Source organism: Peromyscus californicus, unplaced genomic scaffold (assembly GCF_007827085.1).
Source record: "Peromyscus californicus insignis strain IS unplaced genomic scaffold, ASM782708v3 Scaffold_16__1_contigs__length_79575227, whole genome shotgun sequence".
Classification (NCBI taxonomy): Eukaryota; Metazoa; Chordata; class Mammalia; order Rodentia; family Cricetidae; genus Peromyscus; species Peromyscus californicus.
Genome location: NW_026294458.1, coordinates 59,095,196 through 59,117,325, shown reverse-complemented (window position 1 = coordinate 59,117,325; position 22,130 = coordinate 59,095,196). Strand labels below are relative to the sequence as shown.

The following is a 22,130-nucleotide window of genomic DNA, read 5'->3' as shown; positions in this document are numbered from 1 at the left end:
AGAATACGTGACAGCTGAGTGCTCAGCTGTAAACAGGACCTTTACACCAATCCATCTAAAGCTCAGAGAACATTGCATAAAAGACAGGAAGAAAACTATAAAATGTCATCTTCTAGACACGATGCAGCCTGGGAAATGGAGAGTCTCTGCCATCATTTAAATCGTCCTGGGTGAGCACACCAGACTTTGGTGAAGGGGTCTAAAAACAGTCTCACAGATTGCCGCGGTTAAACTCATTTAGTGACAAAACAAAACAAAAACTCATGAACCTGGGAAAAGGGGTTTGTAGGGAAGAGAGTGAAGTGATGATGGTCGGAAGGTGACAGGGAGGTTGTAATGCAAGAAGAATCAGAATGGACTGTATACATGTATGAAAATGTCAAAGAACAAATTTCATTAACAAAAACACACATGCCATATATAAAATGTATTTTTCTGTCTCATGTATCCTCTCATAATGTTAAAAGAAGTACAGATAATTTTCAAGTTTAACATTTAGCCAGTGGCCTCATTTATGCAAAGAAAGTGTCTATTATCGGCTACTTAATAAAGAAACAACATAAGCATGCAGCAATGAGGATGCCTAAGTATATCATCATATTGTGAATTATCATTCTGCTGGTATAGTGAGTGATATAGACATAACTGTATTTGCATTGTTCCTTCGGATATAGGAATTCAACTTGAATTTTAAGCAATAGTTCCCAGGCATAAATATATAATACCAATAATGGCAATATCCAGTGTCAGAAAAAAATGCAATACAAGTTGCTGATATGTTTCAGGTTAAAGATGAACTTTCCTAATTCTTAGAAATCTCATCCCACTATGAAGGTAGTAACAAACAATGGGTTTGAAAATTAACTTGGAGCAAAGCAACTGATGTTTTTCAGCTTTAGCACCTCAAACTCTAAAACTGGATAAAATGGTAATAATTTAACATTTAAGTACAAAAAGCAAATGTCTGCTCATTAAATGTGTTCTTAAATTACAATGAAATATACTCCTTCAGCAACTCAGATATATTATATAAACTTAATTTATACAAATTAGAACAGTTTAGTTGGTAGTACAACATGTCTTTGGATAATTACAATTCATTAAATGAAATCCATTAAACATATATGCATATATGTGTGTATATATATATATATATATATATATATATATATATATATATATATATATCAACAACAAAAGACATCTATTTTGAAATGAGGTTGAGTTCATTTTAATTCAGTGTTCACCACTAACATATTTTTAAAGTAAAATAATTTGCTTCCAAATTAAATTTTAATCTTAATAAACTAAGCAAAATTGGGTTTCACTGATGGTTCTAATTATTTTTCATTCCTAATGACCATTTGCAGGCTGTGGCTATCTATTCATATTTTCTGTATTTTAGACTTATTGCCACACTATAAATAGAACACTCAATTTAAAATGTAGTTTCACCTCACCTAATGATCGTTAAGTGTGCCAAATTGTTGAATAGTAAATAATACTGATGCTGTGCTTCTAATAGAAAACGGAGTGGTATGGACAGGTATGATTGTATTTTTCTATGGGGAAATTTACACTACCATTTGGCTCTCATGCCTTTTCCACTCACCGATGGAGTGGGTCTTTCCTGTAGAGATGTAGGAAGGGGTTTGACGGTGAAAGTGGAGGATAAGGTCCTGACATTTGGAAATATGCCCGATCACAGTCTGTCTTGTATTGAATAACGCAGAGGGAGGAAACTCTTAGTAAATTAATTATTGGAGCCCTGTTAATGGCCATGTATCTAAGCCAGTCCATATTTAAAGAAACTAAAGGCAAGGAATTGGTTGGACTGATTATGTAGCTCCTGGTAGTACGGCATTTGTCTGCAAACTGGGCTCAGCTGTTAGTAAACTATTAGTGAAATCAAGGGGACAATCTAAAATGTAAAATATAATAATGAAAGATATAAAAGACTACATATGAGAAATACTTTCAGAAGTATGAATATTAGAAAATATTTTGCTCCCTCCAAACAGTGTAACAGAGAAGATAGGGATAGACAGCCCAGAAGTGATTACAGAAAGGACAAAATTATTCCAGAACTAGGGAAAAGTTAACAATCTCCTTATTTAAAAAAAATTTCAAGTACAGTGCATTCCTCAAACCTGCCATTTATTCTACTTCATATTCTCTTGTGAAGCGAGAGAAAAACAGCCTGATAATTTTCTCATGAGTTTTTTTTGAAATATTGACTAAACAAACATAATCTAAGGTGACTATTCCTATAAATTATTTTATCTAATTCTCCCCATAGCCCTCCTGGATGGGCATGGTTATCATCATTTTACTGTGGGTCAACGGAGATTCAGAGGGTATGACACTAACAGAGAAAGGGTCAAATATTCCAGCGCATCTCCCAGCACAGCAAATCCAAAACTTTTAGCACCTGGAAGAGAAGAGCATGGGCTCTGGAAGAGAGATACACGGACTCTCTGGCTTCCTTTTACATGGAAAAGAAAACAACTTTTATTTTACAGTTTGGTGTATTTAAAGGGCAGAGCAGGGCCTTGGGGAGTGTCTCAAGCTGTAGCAGTCATGAGGCCTCAAATCTACCAGAGAACATACTTCCCCAAAAGGGCACCTAAAGGCATTTCTTTCTAGCTACCAGATTGCCCAGCAATATTCCACAGACATGTGAATGCCATGTGGAGGATTAGCTGGATCACAGGTTGCCCCTGAAGTCAGGCTTGCCCTTGTTCAATACCTTACATGCCATCTGCATAGCAACATTTCAGAGCTGGTGTCTAAATTCTCATTTGTTCATTTCAGCTTTAGCACTGTCGTACCACATTTACCTTAAAATCCCATACATTTGAAGATACTACAAGAACGGAAATTCATTGTGGTATTCACTGTTTTAGTTAACTCTTACTGACCAACAAAAACATTCTCATTAGTGTTTTTGTATCATTGCCTGTCTGCATATTTATGTGTGTGTGAGCATGCACGTTTGTGAGTGTGAGCCCACACATGCTAAGGCACATGGGGTGGGGGTCAGAGGACAATTTTGGATGTTGATCCTTGCCTTCCACTTTTGTTTGAGGCAGCATCTTGTTATTCATGTATGTGCTGTGTTAACTGGCCCACAAACTTCTGGGGATTTTCTTTTCTTTGCCTACGATCTCTCTGTTGGAACACTGGGATCACAGAATGGGATTTCCACACCCAGTTATATGTGGGTCCTTGGGATGTAAACTCAGGTCCCCACATTTGCACAGTACATGCTTTATCATTAGATTGCTCCATTTAAGAAAGTTATATATAACATAAATATTGACTACTGTGCAATAAACCTGATTACATAAGGCTATCAGATATATCGTATACATTCTATGTTGATAAATGCATAAAGAACTCTGAAATGCACTATTGTTTTAATGTTCTTATTGTTATGGTGGTGGTGGTGGTGGTAGTATGACTCTATTTAAATTAGTTACCTGGTTGGTTAGTCAAGACCAAGAAGTCAGACCTAGGAATATATAAAGGCAGGCAACCCTGAACTGACCCAGTGGGCTGAATTTATGTTTATTATTTTATATGTACATGTAATAACGCATGTTAGAAAAGAAGAGTCCACGAATTTGGGGAGGATCAGGAAGAATAATGAAGACATGTTGAGAGTAGAAGAGATGATGGAGAAGGTGGGATTACAAGATTATATTTTAATTACTGTTATTAATTAAAACAAAGAATGATACTTTGTAATGAAATAGCACTTAAAAGACAAGTGAACCTTAGGACTATATTTATACACAGCAGACAAAGATCGTGTTTTCCATTTTGTAGTCTGGACACCTGGTGCACAAACTCCAGCAAGAAAGCCTAATTGAAACCAGGTTCCATGTGTCTGCCATATAATCAGGACTTGGAATTCTGAAAACCATAAAACAAAAGAGATAAGCATGTTTTTCACATCACGGTTATGTGGGCCAACATTTCTGTCTTCAGTTGAATTGCTCTGGTGGCCATTTCAGTGAGTTTTAAAAATCATGTTCCACTTAGTAAAACACTTTGCATTACTAAAATCTAATTATGTTATACACAAGCCACAGAGGTAATTATAGTTCATACAGACACTCTTAATCTGTATTAGTGGAAACATGATACCTGGTGATGAGATATTCACATGTAATTATCCAATCTCAACAGCTGCTAGGCAGGTCTTGCATTGATCACATCTAAGTCATCATCCACTTTGTGTATGTGTGTAGGTGTGTGTGGGGGTGTGTGTGGGGGTGTGGTATGCTCACATATGTCCAGATGGATGTATGTGGGGGGTAGAGGTTACACATGTATGTGGAAGCCACAGCTGCTGTTCCTTAGGAGTGAGCCGCTGTCTCCTCCTCTCCCCAGTACTGGCATTGTAAACATATGCCACCACCTTGATTTGTCTTTTATGTAGGTTCTAAATCAAGCTCAGGTCCCCATACATGCAAGGCAAGTATTTTATTAGATGATTTTTCTCCCCATCCCTTAGCCACTGCTTCTAACCTACAATGATGATCTATGTTTCTGCTGATTTAGAAATACAGCCAGATTTTGTCATGAGGATTACCTAAGACTTTATGTTATGATTAATATGTTTCACTAAGCCAAATATTTAAGTTAGTGCTCGCTTTCTCTTATATATATGTATATTCTAAATGACATGTATTTGTTGAATGTTGACTACGTCTTCAATATTAAAGAAACGTGGGCACTTTATAAGTATTCCAGGATCACAAGTAAACATATCCTGCTGAGAGGAGAATTATTATTTATTTTATAATAAGTAATTTTTTCATTCCTCTTGATTGAACTGAATTTCTTAGGGCATTGATATGATGCCCAGGTTTCAGCTCACCCACTGCTCATTCTGCTGCACTGAATTTCATCGTTGCTAGCACAAGCCATTATTCTTAGCACGACTTCAGTGAGTACAGTTCAGCACTTTGTCTATTTGGCTCCTACTATGAGTGTTGGCATTTCCACCATTTCCGCTGGAACTTCCCTGCACACTGGGACAAATTTCAGAGCTATGTTACACTTCCTCACAGAGGTCATCCATCCTCTTCCTGATGCTGACTGAACCGGGGAGAATTTCCTCACATCTACAGGACCAGCACTTGATTTGTTTGTTTTGTCTATCTGTGAGAATCAGCAGTGACTTATCATTTTTCCATGAATAATAATCTCGTCCTTATCTGTGAAATGTCCCCCTTATTGGAACTGTGTAAGGATGATGGTGATATTTTTTTTGATGAGCAACGGGAAGGTTATAAAATAGCAGCATGTATGTTTAATCCTCTCAATACACATTAGGGAACTTCAGTCCTCCCTCTGTAGATCCTGAATCTGTACATGAAAGGAAAACTAAAATACACACTACTACTACTTAAAGCAGAAGCAGGATAAAAATGAAAAGCAAATACCTGACATATATCCTAATCTTAATTAATATTTTGGTTGGTGACCTACCAAAAGTTTTCAATGAGGAGTCCTTAACGCACTCTTGTTATCCTAACACTAATGTGGGTTTATTATTCTAAATGGAGTAATATTTTATATTAGCCCATATTTTATCAAATCCAAATCATGATTCTATGACGTTCACTCTATTTTACACACCAAATTCTTGTGACTACCCAACATATCTCATCAGAAGATCTGATACAATAATACGTTTATATACAAAATTTCACTTCAGAGGTTTGCTTTTTATTCTTTGCCCACTGCTCTCTTTTTTCTTTTTTGTTGTATTATTTAAATGATCACTTTTTAGTTCTAAATACTTCTATGATACTGTCCTGAAAAGAATAAGAAATGTTGATTGGGTATTTACAAACTTATAAACAGGCAGAAGATATTTCCCTACAGCTGCAGACTACCTAAAAATCAGTTGGAGTTAATCCGTTTCCTCCACACAAAACATAAAAGGTTATAGTTTAGTTTTCTGAAATTAGCAAACAAATTTAATGTGAGATTCTGATCGTTACACACTTTCAGATTGATGCTCAAATCACAGATTCTAGAACATGAGATAAACTTAAATAAGTACCAATAGACCAAGACACTTGGAAAACATGGATGGTTTGGGATGGTGTGATATATAAAATTTGCAGTGTGGAAAGGGAAGAAATGATTTGACAGTAACTATGTTTGTTCATTTTAAATCATTTGTTGCTTTACTGAATTACAGAAACTGGGTCTTTCTCCCAATACAGGAAAATATACTATTAGGCTGAGGACCAAGACTCCACTACAGAACTGAGTGCCCAGAATGACAAAATGAAGGGTAGGCAGTGAGAGTAATATCAGTGCTCAGGATTGAGAATCTCTCCGGCCACCTTGACTAGATGTAGAATCGCCACTAAACCACACATCTAGGTGTGTCTGTGAGAGATTTTCTAGATTAGATTAACAGAGATGGAAAAATACATCCTAAGTTTGGACAACACCATGTCACGGGCTGCAGTCTCAGACTGCATTAAAAATCAGGGAGGGGTTCTGAGAGATGTCGTTGCAGTTAATATCTCATAATGTTTTTGCCAAGGATCTGACTTCAGCTCTCTCATACACATCAGGCAGCTCAAAAGTGCCTGTAACTCCAGTTCCAGAGAATCAAACTCCCTCAGCTAGCCTCTGGAAGTACTTACGTACACATGTATTCATGAACATGGACATACCCATAAGACAATCAAGGTAGCTAGCTGAGCACCAGAATTTATCACTCTCTGCTTTTGACTGTGATGCTTTTACATGGAAAAGAAATTTACACATAAGTAGTCATCATGGATACAAATTCAAAACTCAAGCAAGTTTAATGTTTAGTACCAGAATTTAAGATAAGCCTGTACCTTTGATGACTAATCTGACCTCCTCTGTTGCTTTGCCAAAGTTCTTCTGTCTTCTGAATAACAATCAGTAGGAACAAACAAGTATAATCTCAAACTTTAAGTCCAGGTCTTTTCTTTTTTTAATTTATTCATTATTAAAAGGAAAGCTACACTTTAAGAGTATATAAATACTACCCATTGCAGCTGAATGAAAGCTCTCTGATTTAAAGCATTTTTAGTACAATTGAGTGCATTTTTATTTGAATTCTGCTTCTGTGTTATAATTCCAATTGTTCTTAACAACACACAGATGGCATGTAAATGCTTAATGAAGGTAAGATAATCTCCTTGAAAGTTAGATAAATTTAAAGTGAATTTTCAATTTAAAGTTACTTGTGATAGTATGAGTGGGAAAGGCCTTCCTAGGTTCAATATTTCAATGCTTGGTTCCCAGTTGATGGAACTGTTTGAGAAGAATTAGGAGGTTCCAAAAGCCCATGTCATTTCCAGTTACCTCCCCCTTTCCTCCTTCCCTCTTTTCCTGCTACTTGTGGATCAGGAATACATGTTCAGCTACTACTTTCTCACCGTGCCTGTCTGCCCGGTGCTGTGCTCCCTGCCACAGTGGTCATGGACTCACCTTCTGAAACTGTAAGTACCAACTAAATACTCTCTTTTATAACTTGTTTTGCATCTCTTCACAGCAAGAGAAAAGTAACTAAGACAGACATTGGGACCTGGGAGTGGGTTATTGTTGTGATTGGCCTGATCATACTGGTTTTTTTTTTTTTTTTTTTTTTTGGTTTTTCGAGACAGGGTTTCTCTGTGTAGCTTTGTGCCTCTCCTGGAACTCACTTGGTAGCCCAGGCTGGCCTCGAACTCACAGAGATCCGCCTGGCTCTGCCTCCTGAGTGCTGGGATTAAAGGCGTGCACCACCACCGCCCGGCCTGATCATACTGTTTTATGGAAGAATGCAATAGACTTTAGGATATGGTGATATTTTATTTGTACTAAAATGTGATTTGTATGTTAATAAATAAAGTTGCCCGGGGGTCAGAGCTATTAGCAAGCCATAGCAAAAGCTGGGCAGTGGTGGCACACGCCTTTGATCTCAGCACTTGGAAGGCAGAGCTAGGTAGATCTCTGTGTGTTCAAGGATACATCGAGCATTGGAGACACATGCCTTTAATCTCAATACCAACCATAGAAGACCTGGAGGTCTGTAGAGACAGGCAGTGACTAGGAGGTCTTGTGGTTGGGTTTACAACCAATGAGAAGGCAGAACAGAAACTCTATAAAAAAAGACAGACACACAGGAAGTAGGTCTCTTTGCTGAGAGGAAGGACAGTGCCAGTGAAGGGTAAGGTTTCTAGCTCTGACCTCTTGGCTTTTAACTCTGCAATTGTTTCTGTGTTTCTTAATTAATAAGACCATTTATCTACATTGGGATTTGGGATTAGGAAAGCAATTGAACACTATAAATACCACATGCAACAGGGCTTGAAGGTCAATTCTAGTAGTAGCTTGGGAGACAGTGGTCGTATTAAGAGTTATATGGATTACGAAGACCTATTTCAAGAAGTTTTAGCAGGAAAAAAAATTAGCTACTATGCTAGAGACCATTCTTATGATGCTTTGGCAAAGTATGTGGCTGCTTCTTTACCTTTTCCTAAGAATCTGCTTGAGGTTCAATTGAAAGTTTTGGACTATTTTGGTTGGCAGAGGGGATTTGAAGACAGCTTAATATTGACTGTGTCACATGATTATTATCTGTCACTCTTATGCAGCTCTACAAGGGAAAAGAGCAAGTAAGGCAAAAATAAATTTTAAAAATTACAATTTAGGGAGAAAAAGAGCATCAAGAAAAGCCATATTAGAAACATGTTTATTTATTTATTTCTGAAAAAGATAAGAAGAAATAGAATAAAGGAAGTGATATTCTCAGGACAAGACCCTCCCCAGGTAATCCTGCAGTTTTTATAAAGAAAAAATCCAAAGAATTATCTGTTTCTAAAGACCAACAAAGCACCAAAGCTTATACAAATGTAATTTAAGGAAGGGACCAGGTTCCATCCCAAGCAAGAAGTGAACTTGGCATCACTGGCCAGGCTGCTTGGCTTTAGAGCCATCAAGGATACAGGAATAAAGGTGTTCTAGAATCTTCCTCCAAGGTTAAGGAAAGCCAAGCATGAGATAGAGTTGTCCCTGAATGGAGGCCCAGAGAGGCCATTTTGTGAAGCTGTGAATGTGACACCTAGATTGTGTTGTATGGTGGTTTGAATGAGAATGACACCTTAGGCTCACAGATTTGAATGGTTGGTCACCAAGGAGTCTCAGTATTTGAAAGGATTAGGAGGTGTGGCCTTGTTGGAGTGTCACTGGGGAGGACTTCAAGGTTTCAAAGCTCACACCAGGCCCATGTTGCTATCCTTGATGACTGCAGATCTGAATGTAAAACTTTCAGCTGCTTCTCCAGCATCATGCCTGCCTGCATGCCACCATGCTTCCCAGCATGATGATAATGGAATAAACCTCCAAAATTGTAAGGGAGCCCCAATTGATTATTTTCTTTTATAAGAGTTGCTGTGATCATGGTGTCTCTTCACAGCAATAGAACACTGACTAAGACATATTGAAAAGCCAAAGATGTTGGAAATACCAGACTCACAGGATATCTGTCAGGGAGAGCTGCATACAAAGAGTAAAACTGGCCCAAGAGAGGTAAGTGTGTTGTAGTAAATAAACCTGGAAGGAAAGAGCCATCTAAGGCCTTTGGCATCAGACATGGGGCTACATGATTTGGAGTTTGTCCTGCTGTATGTGAATCTTTCATTAGGCCATTATTTCCTTACTGTCCTCCTAATCCTCCTTTTTGGAAATGAAATGGATATTCTTCATCATTGTATGCAGGAAGCATGTGGTTTGCTTTTGGATTTTACATGAGGTTGCAATTGAGAGAGTGACTTGAGTCTCAGAATAGTCTTTGGACTTTAGATCTTTATGCAATTTGGGTCATTTGAAGATGGACTAGATGCATTTTGCTTTATGATACATGGCCATAATCCTATGAGGGGCAGGGAGTGACATGTTTTGGCTTCAATAAGAATGGCTCCAATGGTTTATATATGTATATGAATGTTTAGTCTCTGGTGGGTGGAAGGATTAGGAAGTTTAGCCTTGTGGGAGGAAGTTGGTCACTTGGAGTGGGCTTGTTTCAAATGCCCATGTCACTCCTAGTTAGCACTCCACCCCTGCCTCCTCCTCTCTCTTCATCTTGTAGTTGTCTTAACATGTTGATGCTCTATGCCATGATGGTCATCAACTCACCATCTGAAACTGTAAGCCCCAATAAAGTCTTTCTTCTCTCAGGTGCCTCGGTCATGGTGTCCCTTCACAGCAATGGAAAGAGAGCTAAGACAGTGTTAGTTATGGTACCATAGCTATCACCTAAACTTTGGTACCTCCTTTCTAGAGGAATGCATGGGGATATTTTGCTCTGACTGTAACAGTGGCCAGGAACCTTCTTGAAAGTGTAAAATTGCTAGCAGCTAATTGTAAATGTGTTTAAGGTAGAGTGCCTAAAACAAGGCTTTGAATATTCCACATTGGTATGATTTGATTTTTATAGATCAGATAAATTGGAAATACAGGTACAAAGGATGACTATATGAAATTATTTGACTACTTTTGCTCCTGTTTTCCATTTAGTTTTGGGGATATACCCTCACTCTAAAACTGAGGATGGCCTCAAAATCACTATACATTCCAGGATAGCCTCAACTCATAATCATCCCCCTACCTCAGCCTCACATGTGATGAGATTAAGGATGTCACCCACCATGTCTGGTGGTACAAATTTTTGATGAGAATTATTAAAGAGTTGCTGCATACACCCTCTAGTACATAGGAAAAGCCTAAGTCCACTAGGAAAACAATCCACTGTAGGATTGAATCTTTGGGTTTGTAAGTAGACACACCTATTCTAGTAAAAGAAAGTAAATAAAGGTGAGTTAGATAAAGAACTTAGTACATATTGTAACAAAAGATATATTCCTTTAGAAGAGAAATGATGGAGGAACCACATGCCCTGGCTCTAGTCTGTATTAGTTTGTGAGGCATGTTGAATGTTCTAGATTATCCTTTTTGAATGTTGTTTTTTAATGAAATGAAATTCCAATTTTATTTTATCATTTGCTTTTATGATGAAAGAGATTGAACCTGCTACTGTAGGTGCAACATTCTTAGTCTGCCAGTAGTTGTTGTTATTGTTGTTTTATGGGTTTTTTTTAGAGAGAGAGAGAGAGAGAGAGAGAGAGAGAGAGAGAGAGAGAGAGAGAGAGAGAGAATAAGGCCATTAGCCTTGGCTGGCCAAGAATTCATTATGTAGATTAGGTTAATTCTGAACTGAACTTGCCAAGGTACCCCTGTCTCTATCAAATGTTATTTTATTTAACTTTCTTCTTATTCTGTGGATTTCCGTGTGGAATTACAAAGTCATTGTCAGGGCTATGAAGTTAGATAGAGAAATAAAAAAAAATACTAAGAAATAAAAATCTTCTATGAATGTTGCATTCTGTGAGCTTGTTTCTTCTTTAATATCGTCCAATCCCTACTGGATTAGAGATTTCACCTATGGACATTTAAGGGAAAAAAACCCTCTACAATGAATAAGCTATGTTAGCATAGTTCATTTAGCACAAGGTGCATTGTCTTTCATCTTTCATTGATTTGCAGATGTTACATTGATGCATCAGCTCTTCTAGGCATGAAATATTTTCCTTGATTACTTGATCATGTTTTTATTCTTATCTTCCTTAATCCCCTTGACGCCCATTTTCCATAAGGAATAGCATCAAATGGAGAAACTGTGACCAGAGCTAAGGTGATATCTCTGCTGATATTGTTGTTTATGTCCTGGCAGGCTAGCCCCTTCATGTTAGTACTCATATTTGGTGGTGAAGTGGGTGTGACTTATTAATTAATAGTTTGACATCTTTTTTCAAGAATACAAATGTGGCATTATGATTTTCATCAGGCATTCCAGCCTCACTAACTAGTTTTGTTTGTTTTTATTCACATTTCTTCCTGGAAGGAATAGCTGATTTCTGAATTCTTATCTTTCTATTTGTTACTTTAAAGTGAAAGTCCTGTGGGTTTTTTGCAGCTCTTCTCAAATATCTTTCTATCATTATTCAATTCCTATCACCTTTTCTCCTCAGCAAGAATTTCGTTCTATTTTCTCTAAATTATCTCTCTCAGCAAAGGAGATGGAAATATTTTAAGTCTTGAAATGGAATACTCTTTGACATCAGGGTTTTCCATTTTCAAATCTGATATCATATAGCCACTGATAATTGGTTTTCTTATTATTCTCATCTGCTCAATCAATATTTTCTTGTCGGTCAGATGCAGATTAGTAAGATTAAATTTCATATGTTCTTGAAGGCAGGATATCACAACACAATTTAACAAGATTTTTGCAATCAATATTCATTTGTACTGCTTACACACTAGAAATTACTGAGAGGGAAATGTCACAGGAATATAGCCCAAATCACCTAGATTTAGAGCATGTTAATCAACCTTTACAATTTGGTTCTTCAGTAGGTAGGGAAAAGACCAATACTTACTAAATGTTATTAACCTTTTAATAACTGTTATAATTTAGTAAATATATAAAGAGACTGAAAATGACTAGTTGTAAGTAGAAATTTAGAAAGGCAAGATCTGTATTTAATATCTACCTATTATCCATCTATCTATCTATCTATCTATCTATCTATCTATCATCTGTCTACACATCTATCTAAGATAGGCAGATATGCAAATATACTATAGAGAGTTACATTTTAAATTTCATAAGCATGAGTTATTGAAGTAATTCCAAATTACATTAAGAAGAAATTTTGTGGCTTAACAATTCCAGAATGCATAACTCAAAATAAGAAATGAGACTCTGGGGAAAGAGCTCAATAGTAGGTTTGAATACTACATTCAAGACCCTGGTTTGCTCTGCAGTACCTCAAAAATTAATGATTATTCTTTCTAAATTCTGTGTCCTGGGGGTCATCTAAGTAATTCTCATTGACAAGCACTTCAACAGGACTGGTGGGTTTGGGAGAGAAGATACTAGCTTGATCTTTTATATTGTTGGTATTTTTGAGATGAAATGTGAAATTCCTTTGCTAGCTCTGAGTTTGTTATGGACAGAGCTGATTGAGGAAGAAGAGAAGGTCACAGAGTCAGGTGGATGTATAGGATGAAGAAGAGATGGTGATGTAGTCAGCTGGACAGGGGAGAGGGTTAGTGTATAGAATGTGCTTCAAGAAATACACCTTACTATCAAGGATAGATAGTACCTTAGGGTAAAAGGGTAGATAAAGTTATTCCAAGCAAATGGAACTAAAAAACAAACAAACAAAAACATGTAGGTATTGTTATTCTCTCTGACAAAATAATCTTCAAAGCAAAACTAACTAGTCAGAAGAGAAAATGAAGAATACTCATCAAGGGAACAGTCCTTTAAAACTGGATGCTACAATTCTAAATATAACATTTGTCAAACACAGACGGGGCACAATGAATGCAGACTTAATAGGAAATTTTATAGATCTAAGCACCAACATACAGTATTTACAAGATCTGAATTAATAATGATGTACCTGAAGGCCTTGCAAAACAACAAGAACAAATAACACCCCAAAAAAGCAGATCATCAAAAGCAATGCTGGAATTAACAAAAGATGAATGGAACAAATAAAATTAGGCAAAGAGTGAAACCAAATGATGTTTCTTAAGATTAATGAAATTGACAAATCTTTAACCAAATTAACAGAAAGAGAGAGAAAACCAAAATTAATGAAAATTAGAGATGAAAAGGAAGATATTACAACAGGCACCAATGAAATCCAGAGGATTACAATGACATACTTTCACACCTTTATTACACCAAAGTGGAAAATTAAAAATAAATAGATAAATTTTTTAATGTACATCACGTACCAAAGATAAACCAAGATTTTTGTTTGTTTGTTTTTTGAGACAGGGTTTCTCTGTGTAGTCTTGGTGCCTGTCCTGGATCTCTCTCTGTAGACCAGTCTGGCTTCAAACTCACAGAGATCCACCTGGCTCTGCCTTCTTAGTGCTGTGATTAAAGGCGTGCGCCACTGCTGCCCGGCAAAATTTTTTAAAATAATAAATCCAACATATATTGAAAAGGCAATAAAAAAGCTCCCAGTCAATAAAATAGAAAAAATAGGAAGGAAGGAAAGAATCTAAGCTCAGATGGATTTACCACAGAAACTGAGGTTTCTCAAACTATGCCGTAAAATAGTTCAGGAAAAGAAAATGCTTCCAAATTCTTTTTATTAAGCCAGTATTACAGTGGTGATTGAAGCAGATAAAGAATAAAGAATAACAACAAATGAAAATTATACAGCAATCTGCCTGAAGAACACAGGTGCAAAAATTCTCATGGAGTATAACTCAGCAATAAAAACAATGACATCATGAAATTTGCAGGCAAATGGGTGGAACCAGAAAAAAATCATCTTAAGGTAACCCAGACCCAGAAAGACAAACATGAACCTTCATCCTGTAACTGATGGAAATAGATGCAGAGATCCACTGCCAAGCACTGGGCCAAGCCCCAGGAGTCCAGTTGAAGAGAGGGAGGAGGGATTTTATAAGCAAGGTGGGATTAAGATTACGGTGGGGAAACCCTCAGAGACACCTTACCCTAGCTCGTGGGAGCCCATGGACTCTAGATTGACAGCTAGGAAGCCTGCATGAGACCAACTTAGACCCTCTGCATGTGGATGGCAGTCATGTAGCTTGGTCTGTTTGTGGAGTCCTAGCAGTGGGACCAGGATTTGGCCCTGGCACATGAGCTGACTTTTTGAAACCTATTTCCTATGGTGGGATCCCTCACTCAGTCTTTATGTAGTGGGGAGGAGCTTGGTCCTGCCTCAACTTGATATGCCATGCTTTGTTGACTCCCATGGGAGGCCTTACCCTTTCTGAGGCATGGATGGAGTGGGGTAGAAAGGAGGTTGGGGGAGGGAACAGGAGGAGAGAAGGGGCAAACTGTGGTTGGTAAGTAAATAAATTGTAAAAATTAATAAAAAAAGATACGAAGTAAAAAAAAATTCTCAATAAAATGTTTTCAAACCAAACACATCTAAAATAGCACCTACCACAATCAAGTCAACTTCATTCAGAGATTCAGGAGTTGTTCAATACATATGAATCAGTAAAAGTGATCCACTGTATATGACTCAAGGACAGACACAACATGATCATCTCATTATATGAAGAAAAGGCATTAACAGTACAAAATATCCATTCATTACAAAAGTCCTAGGGAATCTTGGGGATACAGGAGTCATATTTCAACATAATCAAAGAAATAAACAGTCGGCCTAAAGTCAATGCCATGTTAAATTGAGGGAGAAAAAAAGAAAATATTTCCACTGAAACAAAAAAGAAAACAAGGTTGCCACTCTCTTCCTTTCTATTCAATATAGTTCTCAAAGTCTTAGCTAAAGCAGTAAGATAGGAGAAGGAAATAACTGGGCTAAAAATTGGAAATGAAGAAGTCAACATATCCTTCTTTAAGGATGATATGATGACATAGAATATCCTAAAGACTCAAGCATATTCAACAAGTAATGTTGATCAAATTAGATAGATGAATGTAGATACATGTAGAAGAATAAAACTGTATCCTTATTTTTCATCCTTCACAAAATTCAACTACAAATGATCAAAGACCTTGTCATAAGAACTGATCACTGAATCTTTTACAGGGCAAAGTAGGATATGCATTTTAACTTAAAGGTACAGGAAAGACTTTCTGAACAGGATTTTGGAATTGCAGACACTAAGGCTCATGATTAACAAATGAGAGTCCACTAAACTAAAAAGTTTCTGTATAGAAAATGATACTATCATTTCAGTAAAGAAGCATTCTACAAGATGAGAAGAATTGTTGATCAACTATACACTATTACAGAGGTACTGGACAATCCATATTCATTCATTTTTACTATATTCACAATATACATAAAATTGAAAGAGCCTAAATGCCCATCAACCAAGGAAAATGAAAATGTAATACATGTATGCTGTAAAGACTAGTGAAATTATGAAATTCACAAGTTTGAAAGGGACTGAAAATAATTGGTCTGAGTGTAGTAACTCATACCCCAAAACACAAATATTTCAAGTTTTTTCTCATATGTGATGACTAGATTTGAATCTTTAGATTTTAAGTACTTAAATTTGAACTAATAAGGGGCCAAATGAGGGACTTGAAAGGAAGCAGGTATAACACAGATGTGTGAAGGGGGAAATGGAATAATTGAACAGGAAGGGTTAAATGGGATGGAGGATGGAATATTAGGGCAGAAGAAGAATCATAAGAAAAAAATAACACTAAACACTTATGAAAAAGCCATATAGAAACTGACTACTGTAGAACCTTCCAAAAATGTATACATGACCATACATAGAGGGGGTTAAATGAAGTTACTCTGAATGAGTGGGACAATGCCTCTCTCAGGCACCATGGGCTATCAAATAAAAAGTCCAGTACCAGTTGTAGGTTACCTGTTTTCAAGGATTTGTTGGTTAGTACATCCCACAGATTTCATAAGTATTTTAGGCTATTGTTATTGTTATTGCTCTTCTAAAACTTGAAGGTAAGACCCTGTTGTAGAAAATACCACATACTTACATCATAGGACATAGAGAAATCAAATATACTGATCTGGAATCTTTATTCATATTGGATAGCTTTCAAGATTCTGGAAGGGTCTATGTAAACTTCTGGGAGAGAAAAGTAATCAACAATATTTCCTACCTATGATCTCTGCAACTACAATCCCAATGGGCTTGGAAGATATGAACAGTGGTATAATAATGGCTGAAATGTTGCAGAAGTAACCACCCATTTTTAAAATTGATTTAAGGCCTGCTTTATGAGATGGAATCCATGCCAGGTAAGTGTAACTAGCAAAAATCTATGGTAAGCTAGGTCATAACTCTAGAGGAGAGTTAATCCTATTTTTCCACTAAATAGACATAGTAAACATGCTACTAAATTTTTATATTTTTACCCGAATATTAGTGGATCTCTGAACCCTAATCAGAGAAATTTTTGCAGTAGATAGTGATTAATACAGAGAGTCCAAACTGGTCAACATAGAGAGAATAAAAGAATGTGGAATACTCACCTCTAAATGGGACATTAGTATCTCACTGATTTTCCCAAAGCTCAGGGATCATTGAGGTAGGTAGGCAGAAAGATTGCAAGAGCCCAAAATAATCAATGTCCACAGTGAAACAGTATTTTTCAGACATGACAATACTATTGCACACATGATCTCACACAACCTATAGTTGCATGCTTAAGACCTGCATAAGAACAAGTCAGCCAAAATTCCAACATGGATGGGGAAGGAACTCATGAAATGTCTTCCTTAGCTATTGGCAGTTGGTAGTTTCTGGGCATGCAGAGTAAGTTTTGTTCATGGATGACGCATCCCATAAGTCAATCCATGCTCCAGTTGATGGACACACAAGCAGCACTTAGCAGACTTGGTGTGTATTTAAAAAAAAAAAAAAGAGCTCATTAAATTGGGATGGAAAGTGATATGGTGGATGGGGGGGACTTGTAGGGGAAGCGATGGGTGTATATTTGGTCAAAACACATTGTATTGTGCATGTATAAAATTAACAAACTATTATAAAAGAGCCTGAAAAGGAAAAAATGCAGGTATAGGCAAGCACATTCTGAACAAAACTCCAACACAAGTACACAAGTGCTGTCCCCAACAATCAATAAGTGGACATACAAAAATCAGTGTTTCTGCACAGCAAAAGAAAACACCAGCAGAGCAAACAGGTATCCCCCAGAGCTGGAGAAAATTGTTACCATTTACTTCAGACAAAGGGCTAATATCCAGAATTTACAAAGAACTGCAAAACTCAAACGAGAAAAGAGCACAGGGCTGTAAAATAACAGTGTCTGGGGTCATCTGGAAGTTCTTTGGTTTTCCTGAGGTTTTCTGAGTTACATTCACTTACACAGACTAAGATTCACAAGTAGTCTAACCATTTGCAAGAACAAACAGTGGTTAAACATGGAACCTGGTGTCCTTGTCTTTTGTCATTAGAAATTTCTGTAGATATCATAAATGTTGATACGTACTCATGCAGAATACAACAGTCAAACTAGTTTGATGTTGTATCTGCCAGTGATCCATTGTACAAAATGTAGCACTGGCTTTTGTTTAGGTTTTTCTTGCTTTTCCCTACTCAAATGTACACATCTAGTATGGCCAAGCACAGAATTAATGACTTCCTGTATCAATGCTTACAACATCCCCATGAGATAAGCAATTCCACTGATACTTTTCAGAAGAACAAATAGAGGCATTTAATACTTAAAAGGCTTTGCCTAATGTGACGCCATTCGTGGGTTAGAGTGAGAATTTGAACTCATGTTCTGATTGCAGAGCCCATGGTTTAGGAAACTCTTGTCAAGATGTCATGACAAGAAACCCCTTTCCTCTGCTTCCAATACATCACAATAACAGATAAATGCCCATAGAGACAACATAAAATTAAAGCAATGCTCAAAAACAAGACCAAACTATAAACTACAAACTAGCTAAAGCCTGGCATGAAAGACAAGCAACTCCATATACTTCCGAGAAAACTGGGCATCACTGGACTGCCACATTTGCCCCACAGTGAGCAATGCCCAATGCCAGTTTTGCTGATGGAAAACTGACTGCTCCCATACCTGATAGAATATAAGTTCTCTATATAGAACTACTGTAGTTGCTTTTATAGAACTACTGCAGTTACTTTTATTTTTTGAATGATGTGTATGTATTTGTGTCTGTCCATATATGTGCACATGAATGTAGTTGCTCACAGGGGCCAGAAGAGGACATTGGATGCCTTGAAGCAGGAATTTCAGGTAGTTGTTAGCTCCCAGATATGTGAGTTGGTTGGTGAATAGTCTTCTGGAAGAGCAGCAAGTGTTCTTAACTGGCAAACCACCTCTTTACAGCCCCAGAAATTTCTTAAGGAACATAAGGAGTCTTGATCTTGCAGCCAGAACTTCTGCCAAAATGTTCTTTGACATATTAACTAGATCTAGGATAATATGCTCATTATCCAAGATTATGGAATTGTATGGAGAACATGCAAAGCTAGGTATAAGACCTTAGGACTGTATTTAAGAAGTAGAATTAAAAAAAAAATACTCTCACTTAACTCCATCCACAAACCAAAATCCCAGCTCATGAGAGAATAACAGTAAAGGGTTAGGGACTGTAGAAATCTATAATGTAGATGGAATACATCATCTTTAAAAAAAATTCACCAGCCCAACTGAAATACAAATATAGTGATGTGATACTCTTCTTGAGCCGAGCAGATCCAAGTTCTCTGTTACAGATCTCTACTAATACAAGGGTCAAGAAGGAAGCTGAAATTTAGTGGGCATAAGATTTAAGGAGATTACAGAGACAAGCTGGGCGGTGGTGGCGCACGCCTTCAATCCCAGCACTCGGGAGGCAGAGGCAGACGGATCTCTGTGAGTTCGAGGCCAGCCTGGGCTACCAAGTGAGTTCTAGGAAAGGCACAAAGCTACACAGAGAAACCCTGTCTCGAAAAACCAAAAAAAAAAAAAAAAAAAAAAAAAGAAGAAGATTACAGAGGCTAATAATCCCAACCAATGTCCCGTTCACTTTGGAACCCTCTATGTGAACTCATGAATTCGAACACTATGAGAAACATACTCTGCTTTGGTGTATAGAAGGACAGTTAGGGGCTAGAGGGATGGCTCAGAGGTTAAGAGCACTGACTGCTCTTCCAGAGGACCTGAGTTCAATTCCCAGCACCCACATGGTAGCTCACAACCATCTATAATGAGATCTGGTGCCCTCTTCTGTATACATAATAAATAAATAAATAAATCTTTAAAAAAAAAAGAAGGACAGTTAACCACCAACATGGGAAAAGAAGACCTGACAAGTGATAAATGAAAACCTACCATTCATGATATATTCTGCAACGAGTTCCTTGTATTACCCTTCAAATCTTTGGTAAAGTACCATATACCCCCTGTTATTTTTTTGGCAGTATTAAAAGTTATTTTTTTAAATTTACTGTACTTAATTATTGTGTGTTCTTGTGCAGATTCTAATCTACACAAGAATAAAATTAATCATGGCCCTAGGAGGGAGGATCTTGCTTTAAGATGTTAAAGGCACATATACAAGACATGAATACATGTTTTCAGGGAATACACATGTATGTGCTCTCTACATAAATATGAAATATGATTAGTAAACATATACCTACTGTTTTCTACTGGGTAAAGAAAAACACTATGAACATGAAGGGAGGATTAGCATTTTGTAAAATGATATACATCTTCTTAAAATATAGAATTAAAGTGACACTATGGTTGATTTCAATTTTCTAAAAAAAAAATTTCTCTACCACCCATCAGTAAGTAAATATGACCAGCAATGATAAAAGATAATTAAAAGCAAATAGCCCTTTCTACCTTTTGTTCCTTGCAACTCACACACTTCTCAAAGGAACCCCATTCTTCTGCAGCCCCTCCCTGTTACATGCTGACTTCCTGAGCTGTGTTGAAAAATAATGAAGTTGCCTTATAGTTCTGTATTTTGGATTGGTTTGGAGGGAATAATAAGTACATTTTTTTCAACCATAATCTTCAAAATGTCTATCTTTTTCATAAATTATCAGATGCACCTTCATTCTATTTACTGTTATACATTCAAGGATTTCAAAAACAATGCACATGTCTTGCTATTCACATTGAAAAAAAGCCTTATGTAATAGATTTCAGGTGCTTTGGGTGTAAGAGCACAATTTTTCAAAACATGTAAATGGAAATCGTCGTTTTTCTCTCTTTTAAAAAAAGAAAGAAAGAAAGCTTCCCTTTCTGGCTGCAAGAACAAACAGGAACTATGACCACAGGGATAAGAGAGTGAATGTAACAGGTGGGCAAGGGCATAATGAACTTATTTCTTTCGGGCAAGAATGTGTCCGCCACATTTTGCTTTGATAACGCAGCACAGGTCACATCACAAAACTAACTTGTCTTTCTTATGCGTAATCTCTGTACACAATGCCAGACTAGGACTCAGCTATGCCAGAAGTTAACAGATTTCCACAAGGCTTGCAAAAGAGTAGCTAAGTAGTGCTTCAAAACTACCTTCTAACTGAAATTATACTCTGACACTCTTTAATGTTTTTCTCCCACTATTGCAGGTCTATAGCTTCACAGTGACTGGTTTTAGTTTATTAATGTACTTTAACAAGCAGAAAGTAGAGAGCCCCAGAAATGAGGCTGTCCTCACGGAAATTCTATGCTTTAAACAAGTAGAAAAAAATCGCATTACCTCCCCCACTTTGCAAAATAAGCATGAAGCACAGACCTGGGACCTTTATCAAATCAGCAAATTGATGATATATTCTCCATTTCATTCATCTTTTTTTGATAAAATCCATTACAAATACTCTGGTAGTAAAAACTGATTTTCTAATGAAGTGAACAACAGCAATTATATTTTAGCACTTACTACAAAGGTAAGTCTGAACTTGGAGCTTTGGAATGAGAAAATTAAGTCTCTTCTGCTCAGATTTCTGGGTGTGCTTGCAGGCTCAGATTTTCTTGAACAAAAAACACATTTAAAATAGGGTGTAGGTATAATTAAACTGGGGATTAATTACAATTTATATTCAGAGGTCTTTGTTTTGCTTTGGAGGTTTAATTTGAGAAAACATAAGCTTACTAACTTCCAAGATATTTGTACTGAAACAAAAACTACTAAGCATTATTTCAACATGATTCTTCAGAAGAAATGTGTGCAAAGTTTCTACCATACAATGTGAGCAAACACGATCTACGGGAACAAAAGAAGTTTGTACGCTGCTACTCAAAGGACTTTTAAAGATCCTTCCCAGGAATAATACACATAAACCACAGGAGGGGGACGGAGGAAATCAAAGCACACTCACTTTTCAATGTGTGAAGACCAATTTTCTTTCCTATTTTACATTAAAAATAAGAGGGTGCACCAACAAGTCTAGCTGGCTGGCAGTCAGCTAAGCATGGGCCCCCGACCCTTCCCCTGGCCACGAATGTTAACACAAAGCTCTTTCCATAGGCCTGTGCTGCATATTCCTGAGATAAGGCACCCAAACATGAAGCCCCA

General features: G+C 37.0%; 1 long non-coding RNA gene across 5 annotated transcripts in view; it reads right to left on the bottom strand.

Annotated features, from left to right (window-relative positions):
• LOC128112177 (uncharacterized) overlaps positions 1 to 22,130 on the bottom strand; it is a 610,610-nt gene that overhangs the window by 482,857 nt on the left and 105,623 nt on the right. The gene's annotated exons all lie outside the window — the stretch shown is intronic.